Source organism: Papio anubis, chromosome 4 (genome assembly GCF_008728515.1).
Source record: "Papio anubis isolate 15944 chromosome 4, Panubis1.0, whole genome shotgun sequence".
NCBI lineage: Eukaryota > Metazoa > Chordata > Mammalia > Primates > Cercopithecidae > Papio > Papio anubis.
The window spans coordinates 129474608-129498253 of NC_044979.1; the positions used below are offsets into that span (position 1 = coordinate 129474608).

The window sequence follows — 23646 nt, forward strand, 5'->3', positions numbered from 1 at the left end:
TCTCTTTATTTTCCTCTTACATTGTTATAGGTATTATTTGCTTGTTTACTACCTTTCCTAAAACAAAAATAAGAAAGCACTAAATTCTGTCTGCTGGGCTCATAAACTCTTTTCTGTGTGAAATTGCTTCTTGTTTAGCCCTCCTCTCGACATCTTGAAGTACTTTCTGGTTTGCAGTTTTTAGAAGGTGCATGCTAACAAAACAAAGCAAAATATCCTTGTGATAACCTCTAGTCCTTTCCTGGAATGACAGGGAAAAGCTAAAATAGTAAATAGTCCCCATATGAGTTTCTAGCTGTCAGAAGCAATATTGAGGTATCTATCAAATTTTAGATTGCTTGAATCTTGGCATCTGGAGAATTTTGTTTGGGATTTTAGTTTATAACACTATTTCCATTTTTCCCCTTTAGTCCTTTTATTAGATAGAACAAGTACATGAATCTAGTATCTTTCTTAAGTAAATAACTCCTAGCAAAGGAAAAATCCAGTTCTTGATAGAGGTGGGCCACTGAAATAATTTGTTAATTTTCTGGAGAAGTTCTGGAAAATTTCTTAGTCTTTATTTCTTTAAATACATATTCTTTCTCATTATATTTTCTCCTCTGGGACTCCAATTAAACATATGTTAGACGTCACTATATTTAGTTTTTTATATCTCTTGCCTTCTCATTTGTATTTTTTTGCTTTTGTCTCACCATCTCTCCATGTTTCATTTTGGGTAGTTTCTATTGATTCATATTCCAGTTCACTAAGTTTTGCTTCAGCTGTGTCTCCTATGCTATTGAATTCAACCATTAATTTCTTAACTTTAGATTTCATGTTTTTTAATTGTGTAATTTCTGCTTGGTTTGTTTATTTCAAAAATGCTATTTTGTATAATTTCTATTTCCCTGCTGAAGTTTTCAAGCTTGGGTTTTATCTTGTTGAGTACTGGAAGTGAGTTGTTTTATGGTTTGCATCTGATAATTCCAATGTCTAAAGTTTCTGTGGCCGTGTGTCTGTTGTCTGTCATTTCTGCAGGTTCTCATTCATGTTGCCTTGTCTTCTCCCGTGCCTTGTTACCTGTGATTGTGTTCTGTATGTTGTATTTAGAAGATTATTTCTAGAAATGAAGTCAAGCCTAGGATCAGATCTCTCCTGAGGTGTTTGAAATATGTGATTTAACCCTCTCAGTTTTTCCATATGGAAACTGAGGTCTGAATGGTGAAGAGACTGGCTTAAATGGCTGTGTCAAACTAGAATCACAGCCTTCTCTCCCTCTAGTCCATTGATCTTTTGTATACTACAGGGCATCTTTCGAAACCATTGGCAGTATTCAAAGGAACATTTAAAACAGGACAATTTAATTTTAGTCTAATACTTTACTTCAGTCTGTAAGATTTCTTCTCTATTCCCATGAGGATAGAGGAAATCGATAGCAACCGTCTCATTCAAGCCAATTCAGTTCTTTGAGTGTTTATTGAGTGCCTGCTGAGTTCTGGACACCAGGCTGTGCAGCAAGGGACTCAGTGCTCAGACATGAAGAATGGAAAGCCACAGGGTTAATTGCAAAGTAGACTTGGCACAAATCTTACACCACCACTTGTTAACTAGGTGACTTTGTGCAAGTTCTTTCCTCTTTCTGTAGTGTGATGAATGAGAAGAGATTATATGTGGAGTCAGATTGATTAGAGGGCTTTAATCTTGGCCCTTATCTCTTTTTAGCTTTTCATCTGGAAAATGGGCATATTGCTAGCCAAGGCCATTGCTATGAAACACTTAACACAGCACTTAGCTCATAGCATGATTCAGTTATTGCTGCTTCAGTTATTGTTATTTTTATAAAACCACCTAATTTGGCAAATGCTTAATATGTGACAGACACTCTCAAGTGTATTTTTAAATCCTCACAGCATCCCTGTAAGGTAGGTACTATCGAGACCTCTGTTTTTTTTTTTTTTTTTTTTTTTTTTTTTAAAGATGGAATCTTGCTCTGTTGCACAGGCTGGAGTGCAGCGATGCAACCTCGGCTCACTGGAACCTCTGCCTCCCCGCTTCAAGCGCTTCTCCTGCCTTAGCCTCCTGAGTAGCTGGGACTACATGCGTGAGCCACCACACTGGCTAATTTTTGTATTTCCAGTAGAAATGGTGTTTCACCATGTTAGCCAGGCTGGTCTCGAACTCCTGACCTCAAGTGATACGCCTGTCTCAGTCTCCCAAAGTGCTGGGATTACAGGCATGGGCCACCACGCCCAGCCTGACCTCTGTCTTATGGATGAGAAATTGACACATCAAGGGGTTCAGTAACTTGCCCAAGATGAAACAGCCAGTAAGGAGGAGAAATGGGATTTAAGCCCTGGCATCTGACTCCAGAGCCTGTATTCCCTTCTTTCCTTCCTTCTTTCTTTTTCTTTTGTTTTAAACTTGGAAATTATTTCAAATTTACAAAAAAGTACGATGATAAAAATAGAACAAAGGACACAGATTTGCAAAATCACCTGTTACCATTTTTCTGCCATTTGCTTGTTCTCTTGCTCTCTCTCTTGTGCTCTTGTTCTCTCTCCCTCTCTCTCCCTCCTTTCCACACCCCCGCCCCGCCCCCAGCCCCCCAGCATACACATGCACACATCTGTCTTTTCTGAGCCATTTGAGGAAATGTTGCATTGGTCATGGTCCTTTGCCCTAAATGTTTCAGTGTGAATTTCTTAAGACTAGGAATATTGTCTCTCATAACCACAATACAGTTATCAACTTCAAAACTGTAAACTGATACATGACTTTAATCTACTATCCATATTCACATTTTGTCAGTTCAACTTGTAATGTCCTTTATAGCATTTCCCCCTCCAGTTCAGGATCTACTCTGCAGGAGTCAGCAAACTTTGTTTATAAAGAAAATATGGGCCGGGTGTGGTGGCTCATGCCTGTAATCCCAGCACTTTGGGAGGAAGGCTGAGGCGGGCAGATCACTTGAGGTCAGGAGTTCGAGACCAGCCTGGCCAACATAGCGAAACCCCATCTCTAATAAAAATACTAAAATTAGCTGGATGTGGTGGCAGGGGCCTGTAATCTCAGGTACTCAGGAAGCTGAGGCAGGAGAATCGCTTGAACCCGGGAGGTGGAGGTTGCAGTGAGTCGAGCCTGGGTGACTGCACTCCAGCCTGGGCGACAGGGTGAGACTCCATCTCAAAAAAAAAAAAGATACAAAGTAAATATTTTAATTTTTATATAAAGTAAATATTTGAGGTTTGCAAGGCACATATAGTCTCTGTCAGATATTCTTTGCTTGTTTACTCATTTTACAATCTCTTAAAAATGCAAAGACTGTCCTTAAAACAGGTCTGTGAGCTAAATGTGGCCAGATTGGGCCTACCAGCCACAGTTACCCAATCCCTAATTTAGGCAGATACTACATTTTCTTCTCATGTCTCTGTAGTCACCTTCAATTTGGAACATTTCCACAGTCTTCCTTTGTCTTTTATGATGTTGCTATTTTAAAAGAATACAGTTTCCCCCCTTCCCTTTCTTTTAATAGAAATATTTCTTGGTGAGGTGCAGTGGCTTACACCTGTAATCCTAGAACTTTGGGAGGCTGAGGCAGGTGGATCCCTTGACCCCAGGAGTTCAAGACCACTCTGGGCAACATAGTGAGACCCCATCGCAATTTAAAAACAGAAAAATTTCCTAGGCGTGATGGCATGAACCTGTAGTCCCAGCTACTTAGGGGGCTAAGGTGGAAGGATCATCTGAGCCCAGGAGGTCAAGGCTGCAGTGCGCCATGATTATGCCATTGCAGTTGAGTCTGGGCAACAGAGCGAGACTATCTCAAAAAAAAAGGAAATGTTTTTTGTTTTATATTTGCCTGATTTTTCCTTGTGGCTAGATTGAAGTTGTACATCCTCAGATGGAATACTGCGTTGGCGGTGTGTCCTTTTCAGAGTGTCACACTTGGTACCTGGTGTCCATGTCTTCCTCATTAGTGGTGATGATTTTGTTCAGCCAACAACTTTTACCCAGTTCTTCTGTTTCTCTCCTTTGCACCTAATAAGCTATCTATGAAAAGGTACCATAAGACTATGCAGTATCTCGCTTCTTACCAAAATTTCCCCATAGATTTAGCACTTATTGATGGTTCCTGCCTGATAAAATGTTTTATTGATTGTAAAATATTGATTTTTGTAACTGTACCACTCCTTCCACATTTACCTTTAGCATTCTACTATAAACAAAAGCCCTCCCTTGCTTCCCGTTTATTTATTTATTTATTTATCAGTATGGACTCAGGAATTCTATTTTTTGTTCCAGTGGGTTACTGGAACTGTACTGATTTTAAACCACTCTCCTATACTCCCTGTTCCTCTCTCTCTGCCTCTCCGTTCTCTCTAATTAAATCCCTCATATCCTTATTCAAAATTGATACTAATAGTATTGCTTTCAAGGCCATTATCAAGATTAAAAGTAACATATTTAAAGTACCTAGAAGGATTCCAGCCTGGGCGACAGAGTGAGACTCCATCAAGAAAGAAAGAGAGAGAGAGAGAAAGAGAAGAAGAGAAGAGCGGGAGGGAGGATGAAAGGAAAGAAGGAAGGAAAAAGTAGAAAGAAAGAACTTAGAAGGGAACCTGAAGTGAAATAGGCAGTTAATAAATAGTTGTTACTGCTGCTTTTATGGGTCTTCCCCTACCCACAAGGAGCTCGCGGTTTAGTGAGGAAAACGACTGAAAATCAGTGTGATCAGTGCACAACCAGACATGGCACCAAGTGTGCACCAGGACAGAGGAGAGAATCTGAGATAGACCCTCATTATTCTCTATAATGTTTGTTGAATACCCATGTGTGTCAGGCACATGGGTGTTCTGAGAATACAGAGGACTGGGTACTCTAAGATTACAAAGATGAGTAAACAGTGGTCCCTGTATTTGTCCGTTTTCACGCTGCTGATAAAGACATACCTGAGACTGGGTAATTTATAAAGGAAAAGAGGTTTAAAGGACTCACAGTTCCACATGGCTGGGGAGGCCTCACAATCATGGTGGAAGGCACATCTCTTAGATGTTGGCAGACAAGAAAGAAAAGAGCACCAAGCGAAAGAGGAAACTCCTTATAAAACCATCAGATCTCATGAGACTTATTGACTACCACAAGAACAGTATGGGGGAAACCACCGCATGATTCAGTTATCTCACACCAGGTCCTTCCCACAACACGTGGGAATTACGGGAACTACCATTCAAGGTGAGATTTGGGTGGGGACACAGTCAAACCATATCAGTTCCTGCCTTCAAGAATGGTCTAACAGAAAAAGACAAATATCTTTAAAAAAAAAGTGCTGAGAATGTAATCAGAGCTATGATGGAAGAATGGAATGGAGCTCAATGAGTGCATTCTGAGGACTACTTGGTCCCATCAGGAGAGGCTTCACAGAGGAGGAGCCATTTACCTGGATCTTAAATGATGGCTGAGGTAAGAAAAACATTTGAGCAGAAGCAGTACAAGCAGAAGTCCAAGGAGATGCACGGAGACATGGCACATTGAGAACCACAAGTAGTTTGGGATGGCTGAAGGTCAAGAGAACGGTTGCAGGGGAAGGAGATTATTAGGTAGGGTTAAGATCACAGATAGCATTGAATGGCATCCTAAATGTCATTTTCCCTAAAGGGCATGGGGAGGCACTGGAGAGCTTTAGGTAGGGAAGTGCCACAATCAAGATTTGTGTTTCAGAAAAAATTGGCAGCATTACAGGGGATGGATTGAAAAGCTGTAAGACAGAGAAACCAGTTAAAACACTGTTGTGATAGCCAGCTGTGGTGTCATGTGCCTGTAGTCTCAGCTACTCAGGAGGCTGAGGCAGGAGACTCACTTGAGTCCAGGAGTTCTAGCTCAGCCTGGACAACATAGTGAGACCCTCCTCCATATCTAAAACAACAACAACAAACCTGTTATAACCCTCAGGTCCAGCAATCTGAGGGTGAAATGGGGGTCTGAGACAAAGGCTGTGATGAGTGAGAATAGTGAGTGGTAGACCTGGCAAAGTATTAAATGAGGACCATTAATGAGTGTGCAGGTTCAGGCATGACTCCCTGGCCTCTAACCTGGGAAACAGGTGATTGTGAATGTGTCTTCCACGGAGATGATGTTACTTGCATATTTATTTTTCATGTAGGTAGAGAGTGAATGGATTGACTCTGCGATGTCAGGAAGAAATTCCAGCAAAGATATAGATACCACATTATGGAGTCCAGATTATGAGAAGTTGTCCTTAGAATGCCCAGAGTGAGACAGATGGTCCAGGTGACCATCCAAAATGCTTTGAAATTAATTACTTAAACACCACGGATACCCTAACGTGGAGGTTTCCAACTTGCACATTCATAGTGCTCTAGTGCCTCAATAGCTTTTTCACAAGACCTGTAGGTCAAAAGAAATACCTAGCAGTTCTATTTGTTATGACATCATCGAAAGAAATGTGACACAGCCTAATGTTGAAACTAGGAACTCTCTCAAGCTGGTAGTTGATGGAATGCCCAACAGATGTCCAGTGTCACTGCGTTCCTCTTTAAAATTCAAGATGCCTTGCAGTGTCCCAGTGAGTACTGTGCTCCCACTGCTTGGGAACCATGGCCATGAGGAAATAATACAGAAACCCATCCAAAAAGTAAAACAAGGCTCATTTAGATTCCTTCCAATTATGTGTTTTCTGGCGCTTCTTTTCCTTTTTCTGATATCAGAGTATGCAGATCTTGTCATTTTTCAGCCATGGCCTCTCTATTCTTATACTAGTGTCTAGCGAAAGATGAAAATATGGTACCACTTCCTAGGAAATAGTCACTTCTCAGGCCTGGTCCATTGGCCCTTTCTTTAAGCTCCTGAGCTGAGTCAGGTGATCCGAAACCAGAGAGGTCCAAATCATCAAATACCTGTTTGTCATTCTCTGCTTTCTCAGAAGATTGCTCAATTTATTTTTTTATTTTAGAGACGGGGTCTCATCTGACTCTGTCACCCAGGCTGGAGTGCAGTGGCGTGAACATGGCTCATTGCAACCTCAACCTCCCAAGCTCAAGCAGTCCTCCTGCTTCAGCCTCTCGAGGAGTAGCTGGGACTATAGGCGTGAGCCACCATGCCCAGATAATTTTTAAATTTTTTTATTGAGATGGGTTCCCACTGTGTTGGCCAGGCTGCTGTCAAACTCCTGGGCTCAAGCACCCTCCTACCTCGGCCTCCCAAAGTGCTGGGATTACAGACATGAGCCACTGTGCCCGGCCTCAATTTCTACTAATAATCCCGGGACTTCTGAAAGAGAGTGCAAGCTGCTGCAGTCATGTTGAATGAAGGACTACTCTCCTATTGTTGTACCAAGATAGCCACAAAAGAAAACTGAATACCAAGTCTTTACTTTAAAACAATTATAGATTCATAGGAAGCTGCAAAATGGTACGGAAAGGTCTCAGGTACCCTTCACGTAGTTTTTCCCAGTGATAACATCTTACATGATCATAGTATGTTATCAAAATCAGGAAATAGACATTAATACAACCCATCGACCTTATTCAGATTTCATCAATTTTAAATGCACTCACATGTGTGTGTTTAGTTCTATGCTGTTTTATGTGTAGATTTATGTAGCCATCACCACGACCCAGATAGAAAACTGTTCTATCACCACAAAGATCTTTCTCACACTTCCTTTGTCGTCCAATACCAACTATCCCTAGCCTCTGGCGACCACTAATCTCCTCTCCATCTCTGTAATTTTCTCATTGGAAGAAGGATATATAAGCAGAAGTTTACTCTATCTGACAATAATAGAGCCACTTCAGCTTTCTTTTGATCAATGTTTGCATGGCATATGTTTTTCTGTCCTTTGCCTTTCAACCTGCCTGTATCATTATATTCGAAGTGAGTTTCTTATAGGCAACATACAGTTGTCATACTTTTTTAGTCTACTCTGCCAATCTATTTTAGAATTCCATTTTTATTTCTCTGCACTGTTGTTGAGTGCGTCTCCTCGTATAGACTTTTTAGTGGTTGATTTACATATTACATTATGCATATATAATATATCACAGTCTACTAGTGTCAACATGTTAGCAGTTTGAGTGAAATGTGGAAACTTCACCTCTCTTAAATCTCTTTTCCCTCCCGTACTTACAATGTCTTAGATGTTTCCTGCACCTACAGTGAAAATCACATGGCATCCTATTACAATTTTTGCTTCAACTATCAAAGATAACTTAGAAAACTCAAGAGAAGAAGAGTTTATTGTATTTACTCATATTCTTACTCCTTCTGTTGTTCTTTCTTTCTTCCAGATGGTCCAAGTTTCCTTTGGAATCTTCCCCATCTGTTTGAAGAACTTCCTTTAGCAATTCTCTTAGAGCCAGTGTGATAGCAACCAGTCCTCTTAGTTTTCCTTCATCTGCCACTGTCTTGGTTTCCTCTCCGTTCCTGAAGGATATTTTTGGTAGGTAAAGTATTCTGGATTGACAGTTCTTTTCTTTCCTTCTGGCTTCTCTGGTATCTGATGAAAAATCCTTTGTCATTTAGTTGTTTTTCTCCTTTAGGTAAGATGTTTCTCTCTCCCTGCTTTCAAGATTTTTAAAAATATTCAGGTCTTTAGTTTTCAGAAGTTTGATTACAGGTTGCCTTGGCCTGGGTTTCTTTGGGTCTGTTGTTTTGGAGGCATGCTCAGCTTCCTGAATCTGCAGGTATATGCCCTTTACAAATTGGGGAAGTTTCTAGTTGTTCTCTAGATACTTTTTTCAGCCTCATCTGATTTCTCTTCTCTTTTTACATCTCTAATGATACAAATGTTAGATTTTTTTTGTTATGGTCCCACAGGTATCTGAGGCTTTGTTTCTCTTTTAGTCTCTCTGTTTTTTAGACTCTTGTTCTAACTTTAGATTGATTCATTCTGTCTTTTTACTCTTCTATTCTGTTGAACCATTTATTATTTTAGTTATTATATTTTTCAGTTCTAAAATTTCCATTTGATTATTTTCCTATTTCTATTTAACTATTTCTCCTTCCTTCCTTCCGTCTCTCGTCTCTCTTCTCTTCTCTTTTGTTTTATTTCTTCTTCTTTTTTGTTTTTTTGAGAAACAGAATCTCACTCTGTCATCCAGGCTGGAATCCAATGGCACAATCTCGGCTCACTGCAACCTCTGCCTCCCGAGTTCAAGTGATTTTCCTGCCTCAGCCTCCTGAATAGCTGGGATTACATGGAGCCATACCACCAGGCCCAGCTAATTTTTTAATTTTTGTTAGAGATGGGGTTTCACCATGTTGGCCAGGCTGGTCTTGAACTCCTGGCTTCCAGTGATCCACCCACCTCGACCTCCCTGGGATTACAGGCATGAGCCACCACACCCAGCCAACTTTCTGTTTCTTGTGTCTGTTTTTAATTGCTCATTGAAGCACATTTATGATGGCTACTTTAAAATCTTAATGAGATAATTCCAACACATACCATGTTGGCATGTTTTGATTGTCTTTTCTCATTCAAATTGAGATCTTCCTGTTTCTTGGTATGATAAGTGATTTTCAGTTGTTTCCCAGACATTTTGGGTGTTATGTTAGGAGACTCTGGATCTTATTTATTAATAAATCTTCTGCCTTAGCCGGCCTCCTTTGACACTGCACTATGGGGATGGCTGAGAGGGTGTTACCTCCTTACTTCTAGGGAGAGGTAAAAGTCCAGTTGCCCTCTCAGCTTCTATTGATGTACTGTAGGAAGGGTGCCTTGTTACTTCCAAGTGAGGGCAGAAGTTCTGGCTCCTGTCAGCCTCCTGTGATACCCTTCTGATGAGGAAGGGAGAGCCATCTTGTGACTGTTCCCCCCTTAGACTCCACTGACATTATAGGATGGAGGTGGGGGGCCCTTATTGCTGCTGGGTGGTGGTAGAAGTCCTGGTTCTCCACTAAGCTTCTTCTGACACCACTCAAGTGTGTGGGGGAGAGGTGCCTTGTTACTGCTAGGTAGAGTGAAAGTCCAGGCTTCCTGTATAGTCTGTATGACATTAGAGGAGGAGGACAGGATTCCCCACTCACCTTCTCTGATACCTCCCTGGTAGCAGGAGTCGAGAGGGGTACCTCGTTACGGCCAGGTGAAGGTGGAAGTCTGAGTTCCCCACTCAGCATTTGCTGACTGGATGGGAATGAGGCCAGTTTTTCTCATGGCCTAGGGTAGTTATTGTCTAAAAGCCTTCTGTCTTACTAGGCTGCCCTGTTCCTGCTGTCCTAAGACAGCAGCCTTTACTTGGGACTCTTTGGTTTTTTTTTAATCCAATAATTGTCCACAGCCATTGGTGTTTCTGGCTTGCAGCCCAGTCCAGGATATCTGAGCCAAAAATAAAACTGAAAAAACTCACCACTATGTTGTTCCTCAGATCCCAAGGCCCCTAGCCAGTGTGCCTTCTTATCTCTACCTTTGAGAATCTTTTTGCTTGCCTTATATATAATATTCTTTATTTTTAGCTGCACTTAGCAGGCAGAATAGGGAGAGGTACGTCTACTCCATCTTGTCCAGAACCAGACATTATACCACTGTAGAGTTGGGGTTCGCATCTCGCTAGTGAACAGTAATGCCAATCCAGATGGGACTCTTTGATATTGGTAGGTTATTTCCAGGTGAACTCATTTCCTTTATTTGATTGAAAAGTGTTGTCCAGTTCAGGTTGTATGGCTGCTGTTGCAGTGTTACTGGAAAGAATTTCCTGACACTTACGTGAAAACATATTTTCCTAATCCTAATCAGATCTCATCAGATCCCATTTAATAAGTAGGCTAGCAATTTACTCTACGGATACTAGTGTTTAAAAGCAGAGATGTAGCCGGGCACGGTGGCTCACGCCTATAATCCCAGCACTTTGGGAGGCCGAGGCAGGCAGATCACCTAAGGTCAGGAGTTCGAGATCAGCCTGGCCAACATGATGAAACCCTGGCTTCACTAAAAATACAAAACTTAGCTGGATGTGGTGATTGGCACCTGTAATCCCAACTACTCAGGAGGCTGAGGCAGAAAAATTGCTTGAACCTGGGAGGCGGAGGTTGCAGTGAGCCAAGATTGTGCCACTGGGCGACAGAGTGAGACTCTGTCTCAAAAAATGAATAAATGAATAAATAAATAAATAAAATGAAACAGAGATGTAACTAAAAGACAAAGGAAAGAAGCAGAAAAGGAGCAAAACAAACCCTAAAGACTAGAAGAATCCACTAAAATCATCATACAATCCATACATAACCAAGAGCAGATATCAACTATTCAACATCCTCCTTGTTTATGCTGTTCATTCCAAGCTTATTGTTTCTCTACATTTTGGAACATGTGACATCTCACATAACATGCAAGAGAAACATCTAATCATTTTATTGGATTTGTAATGGCCTTCACAATCAGGTCCTTTTTCATTTCATTTCATGCCCCCTCCCTGGGCTTTTAAATGGTACTGCCATATTCCTTCTTTCTTCTGTGCATTTGCTCAAGGTATTTCTTTGGCCAGAAATGCCCTCCTTTCCCTACCCACCCCAGTTCACCTTGTGTTGTGTAGTTCTGCTCTTTAAAAATTGTAAAACAAACTTCTCTTCCTTTGAGACTACTTCTGTCAGATCTATATGCACATGTAACAAGGATGCCTCCTCTAGGAAGCTGTGAGTTACTAGAACACCAGGACTGTCATTCCCAGTACTTTCTAGAGTACCTGGTACATACCAGATTCTCGGTGTGCTTAGCAGATCAATAGACCCCTTTCCTTTAGCTGCTTTCCTTTCTCATTGTCTTCCCTTCTGGAATCAGAAACTTTGTTCCGTCTTCTTTGCTAGTTTTGGTAACTACCGACCTTCTTCCTTATCATTCATTCACTCCTTCATTTATTCAGTAAATATTTACTGGGCTGAGTTTGCTATTTTATATGTCATCAGTGACCTGCTAATTGTTAAATCCAGCGACCTTTTCTCATTCACTATACCTTCCTTTTTCTGCAGCAGGAAACTGATGCCATCCATGCTTGGTGAAAGTCATCCCTATCTACTGTACTGTACTTTTTTGATTATAGTAAAATTGGCTAGCAGAAATAAGAATATTGTTACAAAGCAGAACATTGAAAATTCCCCAGTTGTGACATTTCTTTATCCACTTCACAAATTTTGTTTGCTTTTTTTTTTTTTTTTGAGATGGAGTCTTGTTCTGTCTCCCATGCTGGAGTGCAATAGCATAATCTCAGCTCACTGCAACCTCTGCTTCCCAGGCTCAAGTGATTCTCCTGCCTCAGGATTCTCCTGGAGTTTGCAGTGAGCACAGATTGTGCCCCCAGCCTGGGCAACAGAGCCAGACCTTTTCTAAATAATATAAAATAAAACAACATACCGTCTGATTCATGATACCATATAATCCAAAATGTAAAGTGATTCTTTTAAAAAAACCTACAACATTCTAGAGGGATCCCAGACATCAGTTGGATATTTACATTTACATGACCTTTAAAGATCCTGCATTAAATTTGTAAGATTTTTACAACATGATATAGCCTCTGGAGAGTGTCTTATGATCTCTATTACCCTATTCATACCTGTAATACTTCGTGATCGTTTGCAGTACAGTGATATTGTCATTGTCATATTCTATGCCACGTGCAAATCATTGCTTAATTGTAGTGAAATATTTTTGAAAATGGATGATTTATTTTAATAGCCTTCTGAGTTGTATTATGTAGATATGATGTTCAGAGTCTAGATAGCGGGGCTTCTGCATTTGATAAGAGGCAGGCTACTTAGTGGCTACGATAGTAAGTATGACTTTCAGTGGCAAAGACCGCAATTACTTTTGCACCAACATAATAGAAAGGTGCAGAAAGCTCAATGACCTTGGCTTTGAGCAGTGGAAAGACAGATCCCACTCACGTTCAGGTAAATGAGCCTACACATTTTAGTTTCAGGGTTGAGCTAGAGGGACAAGGAGATGACCACAGTTGCCTACAGGGGACGGTGGGCCTCTGTGCTTTGGAGGGGGTGGCTGGGACAAAGTGGTGCACTCAGCTGTTTCTGGGCTTTCAGCCTAGCCAGCTTAAATGTAACCTTGGTCCTATCAGTCTAGAAACTAATTAGACCATGAGAATCCAACAAGCTTTGATAATGTTAGTGCAGAAACATTGAAATTCCCTCCACATATTGGCAATATCCTAGTATAGTGGGTCACAGCCAGTGGAAGCCAAGTGATAAGTGATATATATGGCTTGCGGAATCCACATAGCAGTGTTTCAAAGCTTCATTCTTTTTGTAAAATTTTTTTTAAAATTATTTTTTGAGATAGAGTCTCGCTCTGTCACGCAGGTTGGAGTGCAGTGGCACGATCTCAGCTCGCTGCAACCTCCATCTCCCAGGTTCAAGTGATTCTCCTGCCTCAGCTGCCTGAGTAGCTGGGATTACAAGCGCGCGCCACCACGCCCGGCTAATTTTGTATTTTTAGTAGAGACAGGGTTTCACCGTGTTAGCTAGTCTGGTCTTGAACACCTGACCTCAAGTGATCCACCTGCCTTGGCCTCTCAAATTGCTGGGATCACAAGCATAAGCACTGCACCCGGCCAGTTATTACTATTATTTTCAATAGACTTTATGTTTTACAGAAGTTTTTGATTTACAGAAAAATTGAGACTGTATTATAGAGAGTTCCCATATACCCTAGATTCGCCCTATTAGCATCTTACATTGGTGTGTTACAATTAACACACCCATGAGCCAATGTTGATTTATGATTGTTAACTGAAGTCCACAGTTTATTTAGATTTCCTTAGGTTTTACCTAATGTCCTTTTTCTGTTCTAGGATCCCATTATATTTAGTTGTCAATTCTCTTTAGGCTTCTCTTGGCCATGGCAGTTCTCAGACTTTCCTTATTTTTGATGACCTTGATAGCTTTGAGGAGTACTCGAGGGATTTTGTGGAATGCCCTATTATTGAAATTTGTCTGACGTTTTTCTCATAAGACTTGGGTTATGAATGTTTAGGAGGAAGATCACCGAGATGAAGTGCCATTTTCATCACATTATATCAAAGGCACGCAGCTACTGTCATCATGGCTTATGACTAACAATGCTGACCTCGATCCACCAACTGAGGCAGTATTTGTCAGGTTTCTCCACTGTCAAATTACTCCCTCCACTCCTGCTTTTCATACTGTGCTCTTTGGGAGGAAATCACTGTGTGTGGTCTGTATCCAAGAGGCACAGTGTTAGGCTTCCCGTCCTTGAGGGCCGAGTATCTATGTAAGTTATTTGGAATTCTTCCATACTGAAGGTTTGTCCCTTCTCCCTCATTTATTAACGTGGTCAGTCATATATCTATATCACTATCTCTGTCTATCCATCCATCTGTGCATCCATCCGTTATCTGTCTATCCGTCCATTCATCCATCCATCCATCCTTCATCTATCTGTCCGTCCATCCACCCATCCATCATCTGTCTGTCCATCCATCTGTCAATCATGTATAATCTGTTCGTCTACCGTCCATCCATCCATCATCTGCCTATATGTCTGTCCATCCATCCATCCATCCATCCATCCATCCATCCATCCATCATCTATCTGTCCATCCACCAGTCATCTGTCATCTGTTTGCCTACCGTCCGTCCATCCATCCATCCATCCATCCATCCATCCATCCCATCCATCCATCCATCCATCCATCCATCCCATCCATCCATCCATCCATCCATCCATCCATCCATCCATCCATCCATCATCTGTCTGTGTCTATCTATCCAGCTAATCTCTCTCTGTCTATTCATCCATCTATCCATCCATCCATCCATCCATCCACCTTGTATCATCTATCCATTCATACATCATCTATCTGTCTGGGTCTGCCTGCCTGTCTGTCTGTGTGTCTATATCAGTGTGAATGCATGAATATTTATTTTTTACCTGGGGTTATAATCCAGTACTACCTTATTTCTTTTGTTGATCAAATTGTCCCAGCTTTGGCCATTTGGATCTCTTTCAGTTGGCTCCTGTGTTACTTTGCCATACCCCCATCAACATGCATGCATGTGTGTGTGTTGAGCACTTTTTTACTTTCTGGCACTACAAGATTCTCCAGGATTATCTCACACACAGATGGTCCCAACTTACAGTGGTTCAACTTACAGTCTTTTGACTTTATGATAGCATGAAAGCGATACAAATTCAGTGGAAACTGCACTTATGCTGCCATGCTCGGAGCCAGCAGTGAGCGGCAGCTCTCAGTCAGCCACGTGTTTTTGACTTATTATGGGTTTATCAGGACATAACCCCATTGTAAGTTGAGGAGCATCTGTATTTCCTGCCTCAGCCATGGTTTATTGGAGAATGGTATTAGAAGTCAAGCTCTGGGGAGGGTATGCTCATTGTTGGGCTGTCTTTTTAGGCCCTCTCAGCTGACAGAGCAGAGAAATACATGTGTGTATCCACATTTCTATATTTCTGTCTATACCTGTATTCAAGTGAACACACTGATGTCTCTAATCCATGTCCCCTTGGATCATTCTAGCCTCCTCCCCTTGCTCATCTGTAAATTCCCAGCCCAACAGTGAGAGACCTGGCTCCCACCCCCAGCCATCCATTTACTTCACTATTCGACTGCAGTGTATATAGCGGCATTGGAGTTATTAACCCTGGAGCAGAGCGCTATGTGCAGTTCCTTTTGCCTCTAGTCTTGCAGACTCCACCCGTTTCCAAAATGACTTAGGTCAGCGTCTTTCCCCCTCTATGCCCTTCAGTGAGATTATTTCATACATTTGTAATAGAATTCCATTCTCTTATCACAGTCTTCACTCCTTCCTGGGATCTCCTAACTTCTGCATTTTAAAAAATTTGCATACATTAAGATTCAGTATTTCAGCTATAAAATTCTATAGATTTTGACAAGTGCATAATGTCATACATTTACCATGACAGTATCACTTAGAATAATTTTCTGCCCTAAAAATCGCCCCCGCATTTCCTCTTTGGATCCCTCCTGCCAAACTTGGAACTCCTGGCAGCCACTGATTATTGTTCTGTACTTACAGTTGTGTCTTTTCCAAAGGTCATAGAATGGGAATTATATATTAATACTATGTAGTTTTATCAAACTGGCTTCTTTCTTTGTTTTTTTTTTTTTTTTTTTTTTTTTATAAATTTTTTTTTTTTTTTTTTTTCTTTTTTTTTTGTTTTTTTTTTTTTTTTTTTTGGCGAAAAAACTCCATTGCGTGGATGGACCATTATTCGTTCACCTGTTGAAGGACGTCTTGGTTGCTTCCGGTTTGGGACAATTATGAACAAAGCTGCTATAAACATTAATGCACAGGTTTTTGTGTGAATATGTTTTCAAATTAGTTGGGTAAATATCTAAGTGCAATTGCTAGATCATATGGTAGGATTATGTTAAGTGTTGTGAAAAAACCTGTCTTCCAAAGTAGCTGTGCCGTTTGGCATTCCCACCATTGATGAATGGCTGTTCCTGTTGCTGTCCATCCTTGCCAGAATTTGGTGTATATCAGATTTTTTTTTTTTTTTTGAGGTTTAGCTATTCTAATATATTTGTAGTGGTATATCGCTATTGCTTTAATTTGAAATTTCCTGATGACAAATAATCATGAGCATCTTTTCATATGCTTATTTGCCATCTGTGTATCTTGTATTATGATGTGTCTGCTCAGATCTTGTGCCCATTTTTTAATTGGATTGGGTTTTTTAAAATTTAATTTAATTTTATTTTTTGAGACAGAGTTTCGCTCTTGTTGCCCAAGCTGGAGTGCAATGGCGCGATCTCAGCTCACTGCAACCTCTGTCCCCCCGGTTCAAATGATTCTCCTGCCTCAGCCTCCCAAGTAGCTGGGATTACAGGTGCCTGCCACCACACCCGGCTAATTTTTTGTATTTTTAGTAGAAACAGCTTTTCACCATGTTAGCCTGGCTGTTCTCGAACTCCTGACCTCAGGTGATCTGCCCACCTCAGCCTCCCAAAGTGCTGGGATTACAACGTGAGCCACCATGCCCGGCCCTTTTTTCTTTTTTAAGAAACAAGGTCTCACTTGTCACCCAGGCTGCCATGACACAGTCATGGCTCACTGCGGTCTCGAATTCCTGGGCTCAGGGGATCCTCCCGCCTCAGTCTCTTAAGTAGCTGGGACTACAGGTTCATGCCACTGTGCCTGGCTTATTTTTAGTTGAGACAGGGTTTCATTTTGTTGTCTAGGCTGGTAGTTGGTTATTTTCTTATGGCTGAGTTTAAGAGTTCTTTATATATTTTGGATGCAATTTTGTTTAGCAGATACGTATTTTGAAAGTATTTTCTCTTAGTCTATGGTTTGACTCTTCATTCTCTTAATTATGCCCTTCTCAGAGCAAACGTTTTCAATTTTAATAAAGTCCAGCTGACTAATTTTTTGTCATGGATCCCACTTTTGGTGGTGTATCTGAAAATTCATTACCACATTCAAGGTCACCTAGATTTCCTCCCATGCTATTTTCTAGAAGTTTTATGTTTTATGGTTAAGTCTACGATCCATTTTGAAAGAGATAAGCTAGATCTGTATCTAGATTTATCTTTCTTGCTGTGGACATCCAATTGTTAAAGTACCATTTGTTGAATAGGCTATCATTTCTTCATTAAATTACCTTTGCTCCTTTGTCAAAGATGAGTTGAATGTGTTTGTGTGAATCTATTTCTGGCCTTTCTATTCCATTGCCTTGATCTATGTGTCTGTTCTTTCCCCAATGCCATGCAGTCTTGATTTCTGTAGCTGTATACTAAGTTTTGAGGTTGAGTAGTGTCACTCTTCTAACTTGTTCTTCTTTGCTATTATGTTGGCTATTCTAGATCTTTTCCCTTTCCATATAAACTTCAGAATCAGTTTGTCAATGTCTACAAAATCACTCTCTAGGATTTTGATTGAGATTGACCTGGATCTACAAACCCAGTTGGGAAAAACTGACAACTGTATTGAGTCTTCTAATCCATGAACATGGAATATCCTTCCATTTACTGAAATATGCCTGATTTTTTTTTTAATTGGACTTTGTTTTCTACATATGTATATGCTGAATATGTTTTGTTAGATTTGTATTTCAATTTTTTGATGCTAATGTAAACACGATTGTTTTGAATTTCAAATTCCAGTTGTTCCTTGCTAGTATATAAGAAAGCAATTAATTATATATATATTAACTTTGTATCTTACAACCTTGCCATAATCACTTGCTAGTTCCTAGAGGGCTTTGTTTTTCATTGATTCTTTGGGATCTTCTACGTGTATAATCACGTCACCTGTATACAGAGAGTTTTATTTCTTCCTTCCTAATCTGTATATCTTTTATTTCCTTTTCTTATCTATTGTATTAGCTAGGACTTCCAGTATAATCTTGAATAGGAATGGTGAGAGGGGACATCCTTGTCTTTTAAGATCTTAATGTGGAATATCTGGTTTCTCACCATTAAGTATGATGTTAACAGAAGGCTTTTCGGTATATATTGTTTATTAGGTTGGGAAAGTTCCCTTCTGTTTCTAGTTTGCTGAGGGTTTTTAATCATAAATCAGTTACAATTTTGTCAAATTGATTTTCTGCAACTATTGATAAGATCATGTGATTTTTTTTTTCTTTAGCCTATTGATAGATGGATTACATTAATTGAGTTTTGAATGTTGAACCAGCCTTCCATACCTGGAATAAGTCCCACTTGGTCATGGCATATAATTCTTTGGATACATTGTTGGATTTGATTTGCTAACATTTTATTGATTTTACATCTGTGTTTATGACAGTTATTGTTCTGTGGTTTTCCTTTCTTGTAGTATCTTTATCTCATTTTGGTATCAGGGTAATGCCAGTCTCATGGAATGGGTTAGGAAGTGTTTCCTCTGTTTCTATTTTCAGGAAGATATTGCAGAGAATCGGTGTTACTCCTTTCTTCAATGTTTGGTAGGATTCACCAATGAACCCATCTAGGAAAAGGAACCAGGAAGCTATCAGGCCACTTCTCACCTCCACCTGTCTGTCTGTCTTCCTCCACCTCTTTATCCCTTCCTCTTTCCTCTCTGGGCTTCTTTTGCATTTTAATTTTTCAGATCACCTGCTGTAGCCCCAGATTAGCTCAAGCACCAACCCCCACTTGAATCAGTCACAAGTGCCAAATTCTCAAGATAAAATTAACCTAGTTTAACTCTTAACAGCCCTTTGATCCAATTAAGTAGCCCACTGTTACTTGTAATAACTCCTCAGGCTGTTAAACTTACTAAAGCCATTACTGGACAAAATGAATTTTTCTTCATGTTTTTTCCAGTTCATTTACTTTTTAAAAGTTCTACATAAACCTGCTTTTCAGCCTCATTAGAGCTCTGGCCTCAAGACACCTCTGCTCTTCTTGTCACCTCTCTCTTTTCGTTTTTTTTTTTTTTTTTGAGACAGTCTCGCTCTATCACCCAAGCTGGAGTGCAGTGGCGCAATCTTGGCTCACTGCAACATCCACCTCCCGCATTCAAGCAGTTCTCCTGCCTCAGCCTCCCGAGTAGCTGGGATTACAGGCGCACACCACAACGCCCGGCTGATTTTTGTATTCTTAGTAGAGACGGGGTTTCACCATGTTGGTCAGGCTGGCCTCAAACTCCTGACCTCCTGTTCCACCCACCTCAGCCTCCCAAAGTGCTGGGATTACAGGCGTGAGCCACCGCGCCCGGCCACCTCTCCCTTTTCTGTACAACTTTTCCTACGTATTTTGGGTTTTGTTGTGTAGTATTTTAGTTGGTCTGTGTATTAGGGTTCTCTTAGAGGGACAGAACTAATAGGGGAATTTATTAAATATTAACTTATACGATCACAGGGTCCCACAATAAGCTGTCTGCAAGCTGAGGAGCAAGGAGAGCCAGTTTGAGTCCCAAACCTGAAGCACTTGGAGTCCAGTGTTCGAGGGCAGGAAGCATCCCACATGGGAGAGAGATGTAGGCTGGGAGGCTAGGCCAGTCTCTCCTTTTCATGTTTTTCTGCCTGCTTTATATTTGCTGGAAACTGATTAAATTGTGCCCACCACATTAAGGGTGGGTCTGCCTTCCCCAGCCCACTGACTCAAATGTTAATCTCTTTTGGCAACACCCACACAGACACACCCAGGATTAATACTTTGTATCCCTCAATCCAATCAAAGTTGACACTCAGTATTAACCATCACGTTTGCATCTGTCCTCCTAAGTGAGGTTAATATGTACTTTTTCCTTTCTGTACTGTCCTTGTCTACCTTGGACTTAAAGTAATATTCACCTCATAATAGGAGATAGGGAGTATTTTCTTTCTTTCTTTTCCCTGAAGCTGCTTATTCTTTGAAGCCATCTAGGGCTGCTGTCTTCTATAGGTAATTTTTTTTTCTCTAATGGTTATAACATGATGCAAGTTTTTCTCCTCGCATCATTTTTTGGTAATGTGTATTTTTCTAGAATATTGTGCATTTCATCTAAGTTTTCAAAATTTTGGCAAAAATTACTTATGATTTTCTCTATGATAAAAAATTTCAACCAAATCTGTAATCCTATCATTGTCACTATTGGTCTCATCTCATCTTTTCTTAATTATCTTGCCCAGAGGTGTGTCTGGTTCAGCTGAGATCAGGTGCGTTCAGGGTGGTACTGCCACAGATGAGGTGTGTCTATTTCAGTGTGTTTACAAAGAACCAGCATTTGGAATTTTTGCTTGTATCTCTTGTTTGCTATTTCACTAGAATGCTTTTTGTTTTTGTTTCTTTCCTTCCTACTTTCTTTGAAATGACTCTGTTATTTTTCTATCTTGAATTGATTACTTTGCTCATAATATTTTACTTTACCTCTTTTTTTCTAAGCTAACATGGGCATTTGAGGCCGTAACTTTCCTTTTAAGTACTACTTTAGCTGCAGCCCACAAATTTTGCCCTATAGCAGTTTTCTTGTCATTGAGATCTAAGTTTGTTACAGTTTCCATCATGATTTCTTATCGAATCCATGAATTATTTAGAAGTATTTTTTTATCTGTCATATGAATATTTTTCATTATTTTGATTTGAATTTTATTGCATTTTATTCATATATAGTGGTCTACTTTATATTTATCTGGAGTATTTGAGACTGGTTATGTGGCTTGGTGTGTGGATAATTTTATCATTACTTTGTGTTCTTATTGTAGTTTTGACTTACATTTGCCTAATAAGCTATGCTGAGCACTTTTTTTCCTATCCTTCTTGTCCATTTCTATATCTTCTTTGGAAAAGAATTGGGTTTTTGTTGTTGTTGTTGTTGTTGTTGAGTTTTAGGCATTCTTTATATATTTTGGGTATTATCCCTTACCAGATACATCATTTGCAAATTTTTCCCCATTTTCTGAGTTGCCTTTTTACTCTGTTGATACTGCCTTTTGATGCACACCTTTTAAAATTTTTCATAAAGTCCAATTTGTCTAATCTTTCTTTTCTTGCCTGTTCTCCATACCCAAGAAATCATTGCTATATGCAGTGTCATGAAGCTTTTGCCATACGTTTCCTTCTAAGAGTCTTATAGTTTTAAGTCTTATGTTTAGGTCTTTGATCCATTTTAAGTTAATTTTTGCATATGGTATTAGATAAGGGTGCAGCTTCATTGCTTTGTATGTAGTGTTTTTCCAACACCATTTGTTATGGACACTGTCTGTTCCCCATTGAATGGTCTTGGCACCCTCATCAAAGATAATTTGACTATATTTGTTAGGGTTTATTTCTGGGCTCTCTATTCCATTGTCCTACATGTCTGTCTTTATGCCGGTATCACACTGTTTTGATTATTATAGCTTTGTTGTAAGTTTTGAAATCAGGGAGTGTGAGTCCTGCAGTTTTATGTTCTTTTTCAAGATTGTTTTGGCTGTTAAGGGTCCCATAAGAATCCATATGAATTTTAGGATAGATTTCTATTTCTACAAAAAAAAGTTTTTGCTATTTTGATAGATATTGTATTGAATATGTAGATAACTTTGGGTAGTGTTGACATCTGTTTTATTTTGTTTTTTTGAGACAGAGATTTTTGCTCTTGTTGCCCAGGCTGTAGTGCAATGATGCAATCTTGGCTCACTGCAACCTCCACCTCCTGGGTTCAAGTGATTCTCCTGCCTCAGCCTCCCACGTAGCTGGGATTACAGGTGCCCATCACCATGCCTGGCTAATTTTTGTATTTTTAGTAGAGATGGGATTTCACCATGTTGGCCATCTGGTCTCAAACTCCTGACCTTAGGTAATCTCCCCACCTTGGCCTCCCAAAATGCTGGGGTTACAGGTGTGAGCTACCATGCCCGGCCAGTGTTGACATCTTCATATAAAGTCTTTCAATCCATGAACATGGGATGTATTTCTATTTATTTATGTGTTCTTTACTTTCTTTCAGCAATGTTTTATACTTTTCATTGTACAAGTCTTTCATCTCTTTGGTTAAATTTAAAGTATTTTATTATTTTTGATGCTATTGTATTTTTTAATTTTAATTTTCATTTATTTATTTAATTTTTGAGATGGAGTCTCGCTCTGTTGCTCAGGCTCTAGTGCAGTGGCATGGTCCCAGCTTGGTGCTACTTCCACTTCTCAGACTCAAGAGATCCTCCCACCTCAGCCTCCTGAGTAGCTGGGACTACAAGTGCATGCCATCACACCTGGCTAATTTTTGTATTTTTTATAGAGACAGGGTTTTGCCACGTTGACCAGACTTGCCTCAAACTCCTGAGCTAAAGCAATCTGCCTACCTCAGACTTCCAAAGTGTTGGGATTACAGGCATGAGCCACCACTCACTATGGTGGCTATTGTATCTGAACTTGTTTTTGTTTTTGTTTTTTTTTCTTTTCAGATTGTTCATTGTTAGTATGTGGAAATGCAGCTGATTTTTGCATACTAACTTTGTATCCTGCTACTTTGCTGAATTCCTTTATTAGTTTAAACAGTTTTTTGGTTGAATCTTTATAATTTTCTGCATATAACATCATGTCATTTACAAACAAAAATTATTTTACTTTTTCCTCTCCAATTTGGATACCTTGTATTTATTTCTTCTTCTTACCTAATTGCTCTGGTGAGAACTTCCATTATTATTTTGAACGAAAGTAGTAAAGATGGTCGTCCTTGCCTTGTTCTATTTTAGAGGAAAAGCTTTCAGTGTTTTACTATTGAGTATGATATTCACTGTAGGTTTTTTCATATGTGGCTTTTATTATGTTAAGGTAGTTTCCAGCTATTCCTTCTTTGTTGAGTGTTTTTATCATGAAAAATGCAAAAGGGTGTTGAGTTTTGTCAGATGCCTTTCCTGCTTTAATTGAGATGATCATGTGGTTTTTGCCCTTCATGCTGTTAATGTGGTATATTACATGGATCCATCCTTGCATTCCAGGGATAAATCCCACCTGTCCGTGGTGTAAAATTCTTTTAATATGCTGCTGAATTTGGCTTGCTGGTGTTTGGAGGATTTTTGTGTCAGTATTCCAAAGTGATACTCATATGCAGTTTTCTTCCAGTACAATTTTTGTCTGGCTTGGTATCAGGATAATGCTGACCTCACTGAAAGAGTTGAAAGTATTCTCTCCTCTTAAGTGTTTTGGAAAAGTTTGAGAAACATTGGTGTTAGTTCTCTTTTAAATGTTTCGTAGAATTCACAAGTGAATCTATCAGGTCCAGGGCTGTTCTTTGTAG

At 39.9% G+C, this 23646-nt stretch overlaps 1 protein-coding gene across 4 annotated transcripts in view; it reads left to right on the forward strand.

The window, feature by feature from the left end:
• The window catches only part of LOC101000797 (S-adenosyl-L-methionine-dependent tRNA 4-demethylwyosine synthase TYW1), a 256556-nt gene that overhangs the window by 213185 nt on the left and 19725 nt on the right, over positions 1-23646 (forward strand). The window lies entirely within an intron of this gene.